General features: G+C 46.5%; 1 protein-coding gene across 4 annotated transcripts in view; it reads left to right on the top strand.

The window, feature by feature from the left end:
- The window catches only part of SLC7A1 (solute carrier family 7 member 1), a 61,059-nt gene that overhangs the window by 20,207 nt on the left and 27,977 nt on the right, over positions 1 to 12,875 (top strand). For 2 of the 4 annotated variants that reach the window (XM_066369281.1, XM_066369282.1), the window contains one exon: positions 7,532 to 7,623. The exons of the other annotated variants lie outside the window; for them this stretch is intronic. The gene's annotated coding sequence lies outside the window, so the exon portion shown is untranslated. The remainder of the gene's footprint in view (positions 1 to 7,531; positions 7,624 to 12,875) is intronic. 4 annotated transcript variants of the gene reach the window in all.

Below are 12,875 nucleotides of genomic sequence, written 5' to 3'. Positions count from 1 at the left end.
GGAAGCGAGGCTGCTTAGTGTACCCAAGTTGGAGGGGCCAAGCAGAAAGGAATGACCTTGAAACTCTTCTTTGATCATTTGTCTTTAGAGATGGAAAGTGGGGCATGGAAAACAAACATTTTTATTCAATGTATACACAGTTTGGCAAGACAAATAGCTGGACTTCGTGAGTGTCCAGATGGCTGGCCAGTCTTATTCTGTTGAGTTCACAGAGTAGAAGTGTGAAAGGCTGCCCCTGTGGTGGAACAGGTAAAGCAAAGCATTTCATCTGGGAAATGCAGAACTTTAGATTTGGGATTGAGAGTCAAACAGATGCCAAAGCCTCTGAGTGGGATGGTGTCATCCAAGGGAGTGACCCACAACCTGCAGTGTGTGACCTGTTTCTTTTTAAAGGAGGCACATCAGCTACAGTTCCTGGCACTAAAGTGACACGCTGTGATCCAGGACATCTGTAGTTGCTGCCAGGCCCTGACACAGACACCACAGAGGACTTTGGTTGTTGGCTCTACAGAAACCGGGATATTTAAATATTCACAAGTAAAAATCAATGGTTAAAAACTCAGTATTATTAATTGTATTGTTTGTACTTACATATATTAGTTATATTTTATACTTTTAGTAGTCTTAAGTCAATTTAAGCATTTCTAGGCAGTTACCCTCAAACTGTTCATCATCTGAATTATCACAGAAGGAAGTAAATCAAACACTAAGCTTATTATTATTTTTAAGCTGAATATTTGTATAGTCCTTTGTCAATTACAGAACAGCGTCGTATAATAAAAATCTAGTAGTTATTATTTTGAGTACCTGCTTAATCTCCACAGCACTTTACAAGTTGATTATTAAGAATTCTTATAGATGAAGAAACTAATGATGCTAATAGGAAACACACAGCACTAACTGTGTGCCAGTGCTCTGATGCAGTGGTCCCCAACCCCTGGGCTGCGGACTGGTACTGGTCCGTAGGCCATTTGGTACCGCAGAGAAAGAATAAATAACTTACATTATTTCTGTTTTATTTATATATATTTAAGTCTGAACGATGTTTTATTTTTAAAAAATGACCAGATTCCCTCTGTTACATCCGTCTAAGACTTACTCTTGACACTTGTCTTGGTCACGTGATACATTTATCCGTCCCACCCTAACGGCCGATCCGTGAAAATATTTTCTGACATTAAACCAGTCTGTGGCCCAAAAAAGATTGGGGACCCCTGCTCTAATGCATGGCATATATTTATTCATTTGATTGTCCCCACCTCTGAGGTAGCTATTATAAAAACAGAAGGCTAGGAAAGGTAGTAATCTGCCCACCATATTTTGAATCCATTTTTTTCTGAGATTTTAGTCTCTGTCTTGCTTCTTTTGTCTTTATGAGTGGAGAACAGGCAGGGCTGGGGTGGGAGGTGTGGTGAGGTAACTGTCCTTTTCCCATTTTCAGGATGAAAGGCCACGACAGAGAAACAGTGAGTTGCACAAGATCACACAGCCAGGGGCAGGCAGGTCTCCTGATTCCTCACCAGATGTAAGCAGAGATACAATGAGACTGAGGAAAAACATGTTTTCATTCATTGTGTACTTAGTTCAACAAAATCAATAATGTAGCTTCATACGAGTGGCCGGGCCTTCTCACCTAGGTGCCCAGAACCGGGTATCCTTTTCTATGCCAAGTTCAGGGCAGAGGAAGGTCGGAAGAGGCAGCTTCCTTGTTCTGTTAGAAAACTTTTTGCCTCCCTCCACCTCGTCCAACCTTTTATCTTAGGTTAGTTAATTTGTGTACTGTGACAGGGGTGTCTGTGAACAGACTAGTTGGAGGCCTCGCTGTGTTCACTGTGGGGCGTGGTCAGCCATAGAGGTGCACCCTGCAGGAGCTGGCCCAGTGAAGGTGTTTGGGACAAGGCCACATCAGCCACTTAGAGTCCTGCTAAGCACACTGAGGTTCTCTGAGGCTCAGTCTTTTCATATATGAAGTGAGGATTGAGTGTTGTTTTTTTCTGAATGAGGAAGACTTAGTCTGTGACATACCAGCTGCTCAGATTTTACTGTATTATATTGAGGACTTAAAAACAAATGTGTTTTGATAATGCAGTGTGTTGTAACTGGTCACTAGAGTCTGCCGGGGCGTTTTTGATACTAGGGGGGGCTGTGTATAGAGGGAGGAGGGTGAGTCACTCAAGGCCCCATCCAGCTGTGTGGGTATATAATAGAGGAATTGTACTTGGCCTGGACTGCCCACGTTCTTCAGGTGATGTCAGAGTTCACTGCCCATAGGGCTGGAGCCTTTAGGCATCATAAGTCACTCCCAGCACGTTGCATTTCCCTGACGCTGTTTATGTGTAGAATGGTAGTGACATGGCCGGTGATTTAGCCCCAGAAGAACAAATGAAGTCTATCAGAAACTCAGAGGTCAAAGCTTGCAATTGCTTGCTTAATTCCCCTGGGTAATTGCTGGGCTGGTGCAGGCAGGCTCTTCTGTCCTGAACCTGGCTGCCCTTGGCATCGCCTGGCCACATCCAAGGCTCATTTGTCTCCACATGCCGCTTCTGAGCTGCCGCCGCCTGGGGACACATCCATCCATGGGAGGACGGGGCAGGCTGACACCTGCCTGCAGGGAGTTGTACCAGAGCTTGTCGGTGCCAGGGGAGCGGCACGAACTCACCTGTCAGTGTACCTGGCAGACAAAGGGCTGCCATCAAGCCCCCTGAGCACTCGGGGCCATCAGTGTGGGAAGCAATCCCAAACTTGCCTTCCGGACATCTTTCCTTGCCACTCCCGTAGCTGGACACATCTTTTTCCTGCCTCACTGGAGGGGTACCTTCTGGTCTTAGAAAATACCGTGTTGCTGCTAAAAGACTTTGTTAAATTTGTTACTGCATGGTAATCATTTATCGTCTTCTGATGACCTGTGAATGCTGTGCCGTTTTCTCTGAGATCCTGGACCATGTATGTGTACATAGAGTGAAAGGGGTCCCTCTCCCTGTTCCCCGTGTGAGCTAAGAGCTTAAACTAAGTGTATATCATTGAAAGCAGCCAATGCTGTAGTCTCCCTTAATTTCGTTACTCTCTGCCCTGTTGCCATAGGATAATGAGCTGTGAATAAGACTGGAGCTCGTGTTCATGGTGGAAGCAGACTCAGCGGTGAGGCAGCGCACAGGAACCACTTTCGCATTCCTGAACCTCAAAGCGAAATGCCTGTTCCACGTAATAACTGGCTTGTGCAGCTGGTGTGGCGATCTCACCAACTGCATCTGAAATTGTAGTGACGGATTTGGTGGCTGTGGTAGGATTTTGACCTGAAGCAGAATGAACATGTGTGAGAGAAAGTGTTCCTTTGACAACCGAACTGTGTCTGCCTGGCACCCAATAGGAAACCATACTGCAGTGCCTTAGGGATCGGGCACCGTTTGCTTTTAAACAGCTTTATTGATTATAACTTATATACCATAAAGATCATCCACTTAAACTACAAATTCAGTGGTTTTTCAATCAGGGATTGAAACCAAAGTCGTCTTCAGAACCTGTTTGTTAAGCAGGAGATGGTCCCTGTATGTAATTAAAGATTTACTGTAATGACATTATGGCACGTTGCCCTAGGAGACCCGTTGTAGGTCTCCTGTGGACTCTGAGTCATGTCAAAAATCGTGGAACATAGGTAGATTTAGAGTTAGACCTGCTGAGGTCTGAGCCAAGGGCCCACTTTATACAGCTGGGTTTTCGTATATGAGCTGGTGTAAAAGCTGCACGAGCTTTAGGGCTTAGTTTGAGTACTAAATGAGCTGACACTCAGTGCCTCATGAAAGGGCACAGGTACACAGTGGGCACTTAATAGAATGTTTGCCATTATTATTATTGTCAGGGGGACAAACCTGACTTTAGGCATGCATTTATTATGGCTGGCCAGTGTCAGAATTCTGAAGATAGTTTGTGACAGCATTTCAAGAGTGGGGAGAGGGAGAGGGCTGACAGGAAAAGCAGCCTTTTCTTCCACATCCCCCTGCACAGCACTAGTCCTCCCTTCCTCTGCCTCCCTTTCACAATCTGAGAGGGTTTCTGCATTAGATGACTCATGCCTTCCAATTCTTAGAACCTGTGATTTCATTTTTCATGTTCTCAGGCATTAACCCTTGGGGTAGTGAGTTTTTTTCATGCTCATTGACCCCTGGAAGTGAGTTTTTTATTTTTTTCATAAAATGAAATTAGTTCCAGTTATAGTTTTATTAACTTAAAATCAGTTTGTTTGATAACCAATTTATGGAAATAAGAAGAACATACATTTTTTCCTTTTTTTTTTTTTTTTTTTTTTTACAGAGGCAGAGATAGACAGGGACAGACAGACAGGAACGGAGAGAGATGAGAAGCATCAATCATCAGTTTCTCGTTGCGCGTTGTGACTTCTTAGTTGTTCATTGATTGCTTTCTCATATGTGCCTTGACCGTGGGCCTTCAGCAGACCGAGTAACCCCCTGCTGGAGCCAGCGACCTTGGGTCCAAGCTGGTGAGCTCTTTGCTCAAGCCAGATGAGCCCACGCTCAAGCTGGCGACCTCGGGGTCTCGAACCTGGGTCCTTCCGCATCCCAGTCCGACGCTCTATCCACTGCACCACCACCTGGTCAGGCCATTTTTTCCTTTTTTTAATGAAAGACATATTTTTAAAGTAAAAATTTTTGTTATCTGGTTGGTCAGGAGGCATAAGGGCATACATGAACGTTTATACTACTCAGGGTTAAGAAATGAAGAGGTTCCCCTGGCCAGTTGGCTCAGTGGTAGAGCGTCTGCCTGGCGTGCGAAAGTCCTAGGTTAGATTCCAGGCCAGGGCACACAGGAGAGGCGCCCATCTGCTTCTCCACCTCTCCCCCTCTCCTTCCTCTCTGTCTCTCTCTTCCCCTCCCGCAGCGGAGGCTCCATTGGAGCAAAAGATGGCCCGGGCGCTGGGGGTGGCTCCTTGGCCTCTGCCCCAGGCACTAGAGTGGCTCTGGTCGCAACAGCGACACCCCGGATGGGCAGAGCATCGCCCCCTGGTGGGCGTGCTGGGTGGATCCTGGTTGGGCGCATGCGGGAGTCTGTCTGACTGCCTCCCAGTTTCCAGCTTCAGAAAAATACAAAAAAAAAAAAAAAGAAATGAAGAGGTTCACAGAATCAGGGTGGGTATTGGCCACTGGGAGAAGAGGTAAGACACTCATGTTCTCAGGTGGACACTGGAGTCCATTCTGTAAGCTTGCCTATAAAACCCACTGTCATCAGGCAAAGATGATGTGTTACCACTGAGAATCTAGTGAGGGTGTGCTGTGTGGTTATAGAGCTGTGGAGGTCAGTGTGGTAAGATGGAAGTGCAGGGGAATGTAATAGATAACAGTATTTTGGTTTCTGGTACCATCTAAGCCTGCCTCTTGTGAAGTTAAGAAGAATCTGGTAATTTTGGGATAAATCCAAAGTGTAGAGTTTCAAGACTGGGAGGCAAACAGACAGGAGATCCCAAGTTCTTGGGGCCCATAAACCATTCTGGAATCTCACTTACTGTTAGCGTGTTGCAGATGCAGCCACTGTGATCTCAGTTTTTGATGCTGCCCCTGCAGTGCCCATGTTGTAGGCTCATAAGAAGAGGGGAGGACAGTGTGCAAGACTGAGGACAATTCTGGATCCTTTGGTGATGCCTGGAGGCCTGTCCTCATAGTTCTGAGGCTGTTGTGGGCTCTATTCTGCACTTGAAGTCTTGACTCTGTCATTTATCTCCTTACTTGAACAGGATGGCAAGATCAGCCAGCTCCTTCCAGCTTCAGCCCATACTCCCTTTAAGAGAGAGAGGACGGGACAGAGAGAGAGGAAACATCAATTTGTTGTTTCACTTATTCATGTATTCATTGGTTGACTCTTGTATGTGCCCTTACCAGGGATGGAACCCACAACCTTGGCAGATAGGGACAATGTTTTAGCCAACTGAGCTACCCGCCAGGGCTGAAGTGTATATTTCTCTAAAGATAAAGCAAATATGGCACCTGACCAGTGGTGACAATGGAGAGAGCATCGACCTGGCACTCTGAGGTTCCAGGTTTGAAACCCCGAGGTCACTGGCTTGAATGTGGGCTCATCTGGCTTGAGAGTGTGCTTACCAGCTTGAGCACAGGGTCACCAACTTGAGTGCGAGGTCACTAGCTTGAGCACGGGCTCATTGACAGGATTACAAAGTCCCTGGCTTGAGCCCAAAGGTCGCTGGCTTGAACCCAAAGGTTGCTGGCTTGAATCCCAAGGTCACTGGCTTGAGCAAGGCGTCACTGGTTCGACTGGAGCCCCTGGTCATGTATGAGAAGCAATCAGTAAACAACTAAAGTGACACAACTATGAGTTGATGCTTCTCTTCTCTCTCCCTTTCTCTCTCTCTCTCTTTCTCTCTCTCTCTCTTAAAAAAAAGCAAATATGGCAAAATGTTAAAAATTGGTAAATATAGATAAGAATATGTTCATGTTTAATTATCTTTTTTGTAGGTTTGGACTTTTTAAAAATATAAAGTGGAAAGGAATGAAATATTAATGTGGAATGAGTACATGGACGGTGTGGGTTGGGGTGGAGTTGAGTTCCCATTGTTGGGAAGCTGGTTTGCTGTTGATGATATGAGAAAACTAGCTATTGATTGCATCTTCATTACATTTTTGGCACAATGATAATCCTCTCTGGGTTCACATTAGGCAAATCATATTCAGGAAGTTTAATTAAATCTCCCCAGCTCCTGGGTGAGTGTATATGTGTGGAGTACAAATGATCAGACTGAGAAAGCAAAGGACTTTCTGGAGTGTCACTCACCTGGGTGATTTTTCCTAGTGTGCTCTCAAAGTGTGACCCTGCTGCATTCAGAGTGGCATCTCCAGTCCCCGAACCTGTTCCTTCTGGGACCGCAGGCCACGCCACCATGCACATCAATGATGCACATTCTACGTTTAGAACAATCTATAGTTTGTCTGGGAGCCTGCTCAGTGCCCATGTGTCAGCCAGTACAAGAGAGCTCCCTCATGAAATGGTTAACTGTATAGCTTGGAGTATGACTGTTTCCTCAAAGAACCAGCTAAGGTTTTCTAGCCTTAGCTGGTAGTGGTTCCCAGTGCCAGTGTCAGGAAAAGGTTCCTTCCTCTTTGCGGTGCCTAACAAGGGCCTCGAGGTTTCGCATATCTACCTCTATGCCCCAGATCTGTGGAAGCAGCTAGTATGGGAGATGCTTTGGTAGCATTCTATATAAACTATGATCTTCCATTTGTCATGGTGATGTAGTAGGATCTTTGGATTCCAAGCCATCTCACCCGGTTTCCTGTCTTCTTCTGAATTCCCTTACTGCTGTCCCTGCCTGGTGGTGCCTCACCCATGTCAGCTCAGTGCCTGTGACATAACCACGCCCACCAGCTTCCGTCTGGTCTTCACTGGTGTTAGAGCTGGGATGCCCTTCCTGGTGCTGAGTCAGCTGGAATTATTCCTCTTGGAACAGCCACAGGCGTGGAGATTCTGGGGCCAAATGAATTGTGTCTGATGTGTCTTCTTTGTCTCTCAGGAACCTGAAACCCCCAGCTCACCCCTCTTGAGACATATTTGTTCCAAGACCCAGGATATCGTCCGGTGACAAGTCCTCGCATCATATCCCAGGTAGAGTTTGCTCGTCAGCTCCCCAGCAGGATGGCCATCACTTTAGTGCAAGAATATGTTATTCACTTAGACCTTTAGTCAGTTGTTGACTGACAACCACAACCCTCAATTGTCCTTTAAATAAATTTACAGCTGCTGTGCTTTTTCAGAATTGTCTTAACTCTCCTATCTCATCAAAAATCAGGTTTGCCTTTTCACAGTGCTGGGTTGCTTAAATTTCTCCATGTCCTTCAGGCAGCACTCTTAATACCTACAGATGTGAAGGCCCTCCACACGCCTGCTCCTGAGGCAGACGCTGCGCGTGTGTGGTTGGTGACGTGTGGAGGGCCGGTGCTCTGCATATGGCCGCTGTCTGCCCGTGACGATGTGCACAGCGTGCCAGTGACGCCTTGGGCTGTGTTTCTGCCTTCGACTCTGGGGGACTTAGGTTCTCTCAGTGTCAAGGGCAGGCTCCAATTTCTTTCCTGCACCCAAACCTTTCCTTTTGCTCCTCTTCCTTTCCATCTTCTATTTTTCACTCTTTTACTTAAGAATTCTTCTGTGGCTTGTTTTGGGGTGTGTGTTTTTTTTTGCCATGTGGACCTGCTCAGGCAGGTCCTTGGGCCCAGAGTCCTGGAGGAGCGCAGGAGCCAGGCGGGGGCGGGCACGGCTTGCCAGTGGGCTTGGTGTGCCCATCTCTCTTTAAATAAGAGTAGCTCCAGTTTTATTTGACTCTTTTTTTTGGGTTTGGCATAGGATGTAGTAGTGAGGGAACAAAAGGGTTTTCCTAATAACATATTTGGAAGCTTTTGTTTCAATTTTCAATTTAAGAAAAAAAAATGAGTTTACTACATAGAGACTTCATCGTTGTCACTATTTTATTCATCACAAAAAGCAAGGGTCTTTTATTTTCAAGAGTGTGTGTGTGTGTGTGTGTGTGTGTGTGTGTAATGCACACCACCTGACTTATTCTCCTTTCCCATTCTTATGTTCCTTGGGGGCCATTCATAGTTGTACCTCTGAGTGTGCAGCTATATGAAGAGTGCTCATGTACTCAGGGCTCTGCAGCCCACACTGAGTCTTCCTTTGGAGGGACTTTGGTGGGATCTAGCCAGTGCCCTTTGTCACTTGGCAACATCTCTAAGCAGCTGCCTTGAATAGAAGGAGGAGGGACTCCTAGAGCTCCTAGTTCCCAGGGTGTAGGAGAGGGTGGGGGTGATGGCTCTAAGTAAGCCCCTTACTTTGAGGCTGTTGCAGTCTTGTAACCTTTGTCAGAGCAAAGGTTCAGAGTTACCAGGAGCACTTTCCCAAGGCAGGAAATTAGATCCTTGCCAGCAGGGAAGAGGGAGGAGGGATTCTGTGGAGTGCCAGAAGCCACTGTGAGCCTTGAATATTTCTTTTTCCTTTTCCTTCTCAGCAGTTATTTAATAAAAGTGCTTAAATTAGAGTGAGTTTATTCTGTATTTTCCTCCTCTTGTTGCAATAGTCAGATGTGTGTCTCTGCTGTTGTAACAGACTATTTTAGAATCTCTTCCTCTGTTACCTAATAACAGCCTGACGGGGGGTGAGTGTTTTCATCTGAGTGAAAAACGTCAATCAGGCTGTTCCTTTTTTGGGGGTGGACAGTGCTTAGGCAAAATGTATGGGGAAGCTCTTGATGGCCCTAGGTCCATCGGTACAGGTCCTGAACCTTGTCCAATCAGAGGAAGCCACAACCTACTGGACGCCGCCATGATGTCACCCTCCTCAGGTGAAGAGATACAGACCAGGTGCCAAATGGTGACAGAGATGGTGTGTTTCCTGGCCTTGCGGTCTCTGCCATGCCTGTGTGTGTTCTTTGGTTGGTCATATTGTCTTCTCTTTTGAGAGGGTAGGAAGCTTTGTTCCACGCCCTGCCGTGTCCTCAGCATCTAGTAGGGGCAGCATGTAGTGGGTGTAAGACAGTATTTGTTGATGGCGTGGATGGGCACTTATTCTGCCTGTACAGCTGTGAGCACCCTGAAGGCAGGGACAGTGTAGGGGAGGGTAGACACACAATTTAAAAAAATGAAGTAATAGCCATTTAATATTTGCCATTCTTTGTTCAAATCATTCAGCCTTTACCAAGAAAAAATGGTTTCAGGTGAGGTGAAGATTAGTTCAACTACCAAAGCAGAGAGATGGTTAAGGAATGATGAGGCTCTGGTTCCTTGAAGATTTAAAGAGAGAATGAATACAGACTCATTATCTCCTGTTTGGGCCATTAGACTAGCAAACCTCTCTAAAAATAGCGGCTGTGACAATACACATCTATTTTGTCACAGTTTTTCTGGTCGGGAGCTGGAGCCCAGTGTAGCAGTGCTGTCCTGAGTGCCACGCGGCTACTATAGGAGCTGACTGGGGCTGTGTTCCCATGTGGCGGCTTGGCTGGGGTAGAATCTGCTCCCACAATCCTTTAGGTGGCCAAGTGCATTTATATGGCTGTAGGACTTAAGGCCCCAGCCTCTTGCTGGCTGACCTGGAGTCTACCTGCATGGCCACTGACTCTATTGGGTTAGCAAGGAGAGTCAGCTAGCATGTTGGAGCCTCATATAACATAATGTAGTCACAGGAGAGACCTAATCCTCTGTACCGTATTTTGTTGATTAGAAGGAAGTCGCAGTCCCCACCCACACCCGCAAGAACACTGGAGATGGAGCTCCTGGGCACCTTAGATTGTCCACCACAGGTCCCCTCTCCTGGGCCCTGGAGAGGAGGGATTGAAAAGTGAATCCCACCTACTATCTGTGTTTGTGAAACATTGTTATGGTTTTGTGTTTTTTTTCCACAATTACCCATGACTTTAAATCTATTAAAAGATTACAACTCTCCAGGATCCGTTTATCCTTCCTCCTAGCCTGGAGAGCTCTCGCCCCCTCGACTCTGCTGGGTGGTGCATGGCTCCAGGGGCTCTGCACTGTTCTGGGGACATTGCAGGTTAAACTGCTTTTTGTGAGCTGCCTTAGTACCCAGTGGTGGCTTTGTCATGTTCTTTGTGTAGGAAAATATGGCCTGAGTCTCAAGTGACTGCTGTTTTCTGTGGCAGGAGAGCACACAGAGAGCATTTGGGGGTATAAGTTGCCATGTCTATTTTCAGCCTTTTAAGAACTTCTTTAAAAAGGCCATGTACCCTGTTCTCTGAAGACATGGCATCATGATGCAGAGACCGGAGGAGGGAGAATTTCAGCTAACTGCAGTCTGGATGACCAAGGATTGGCATGTTGAGACTGTGGGGCCACGTCTGTGGTTGGGTCTTGCACGGGAGCCCTCCGCTGAAGCGGAGCCAGCAGCCCCGCCTGTGTTTATGGTGCCAGTGGCATGCCGCGAGCTCCTTCACGCTCACCGCCACGCCTGGCTTGCTTGTCTAGTGGAAGTAACCACATTTGTTCATCTCTGGCTCAGCCCCTCCCTCTACGTAGTCCTCTCCTGGTCTGTGATTGTTCTGGAATTCGCAGAACCTCATGAAATCAGCCATTTGCTTCCAATGCCTCGAAGTCATGTCAGATGAATCAAGTCCCATTCTACTCTCCATGAGAGACTGCCCTGTGACCCCCTACCAGGATGTTTCCTCCAAGTATGTTACGTGAAAGGAAACCACAGTGGAAAAGCGTGCGGGCAGCTCCGAGGTGAGGGCAGGCAAGGGGGTGAACCACAGCAGTGGGCTGTGACCTTGCTTTCAGACTTTACAGCTTTCCTTGGGGTGAATGTCTGAAATCTTGGTCATCCGTGCAGTATGGTTGCAAATACGACAGCAAGACCTTCATAAAATATGGCATTTCCTGCTTAGGGGTTGTGTGTGTGACAGGCGTCACGGAGATAATCCCCATGGTAATCACGGACATGTGTATTGCGTGTGCCTCAGGGCTCTAAGGAAGACATTAGGGCATGGAACAAATGACAAATGGAGGTAACTATGAAAGTGTCAGCATTGGCTTATGCAAAAGGTGCTTTCTTATTCAGATTGACATTCCATGCTCAAAGATGGACATCTGCTTTGCTCTACCAAAAAGGCCGAGCCACCAGACCTGCCACTTCCTCCTCCAGTCTGTCCTTTATGAGACCAGAGTGATCCTCTCAATATCTATTTTGTTGATGCCCTTAAACACATACTTAAAAATTGTACATCTGAGTAAACTGTCAATCTCTCAGCTGACCATTTGAGACTCTCCTGCCCCTCTCCGCACACCCACACTCCAGCCTTACCTGCTGTCACCTGTGGCTCCACTGGGCTTTATCGCCCCCCTGCCCCCGAGGGTATCGTGCTGAAAGGAGAAGGTCAGCCACAAAAGTCATTGTGTCCCTCGTGATGTGTAGCACAAAACTGGGTGTGTCTACCAGTGTCTTTCTCCAGCTGTTGCTGCTTTTTTGATAACCTATGAATCACTCTGTTCTGACGTCTGTTCTTGGAACTCACTTTGTCTTTTCTGATTTCAATCTTGTTCCCCAATCATACGGAGATAGGCTCAGAGAAGTGGCCTGTGAGAGGTAAGACTGCGGCTGCCTGTTACAAATCCTTTACTCTCGGCCATTTCTTCTAGGTAAAAAAAGACCAAATATTGACAATTCTATACAAAAGATGTTAACCACTCCGCAGCTGTGGCTTCTAGCTTTGCGGGGCTATGCTGGCCTGAGGCTATAGGTGGTAAAAGTGTTTCTTCTATGTTTTCTGGGTCAGCCCTAGATGAGTTTCTTTTCACATTTATGGAAATTTTCAAACATGCACAGAGGTCAGAGAAAGAAAAATGACCCCATGTACCCATTATCTACGTCTCCTAGATGGACCCCTGGCATGAGTTTGACTGCTCTGTGGACTCTCTTGGCTTCCTTTTTCCCACTGTTCCATGTTGGTTACATCAGAAGTAATATACACTTGTAGAAAAAAAATTGTCAAAATGCTGAAAATAAAAATACCCATGATCTCCTATTCAGAGACAAGCACCTCAGTTCTTCTAGATCATTCTTTACACACCCTTATATTCACATGTTATGTTTTAAAGGAAAGCTATACATGCTTTGTTGACACTTTCCTCTTCTTTTATCAGATACATAATATCTCCAACATAATATTTAATCCCTCTGCTTGGGCCAGCTCTCCCTCCATGTGCTATTTCTAAGCCTCTTTTCTCTGTGCTTTCCAGAACTCTCTGCTGAATTCCTGGTGCGGCTCTGCCACCCTCCACATCTGCAAGTTCCAGATCTGCGAGATCTGCAGGCTCTAGATCTGCAGATTTATCTAACTGCGGATTGAAAGTATT

Source organism: Saccopteryx leptura, chromosome 2 (assembly GCF_036850995.1).
Source record: "Saccopteryx leptura isolate mSacLep1 chromosome 2, mSacLep1_pri_phased_curated, whole genome shotgun sequence".
Lineage (NCBI taxonomy): Eukaryota > Metazoa > Chordata > Mammalia > Chiroptera > Emballonuridae > Saccopteryx > Saccopteryx leptura.
Note: the sequence above shows the minus strand (reverse complement) of the source record. Positions and strands in the feature narration are given on the sequence as shown.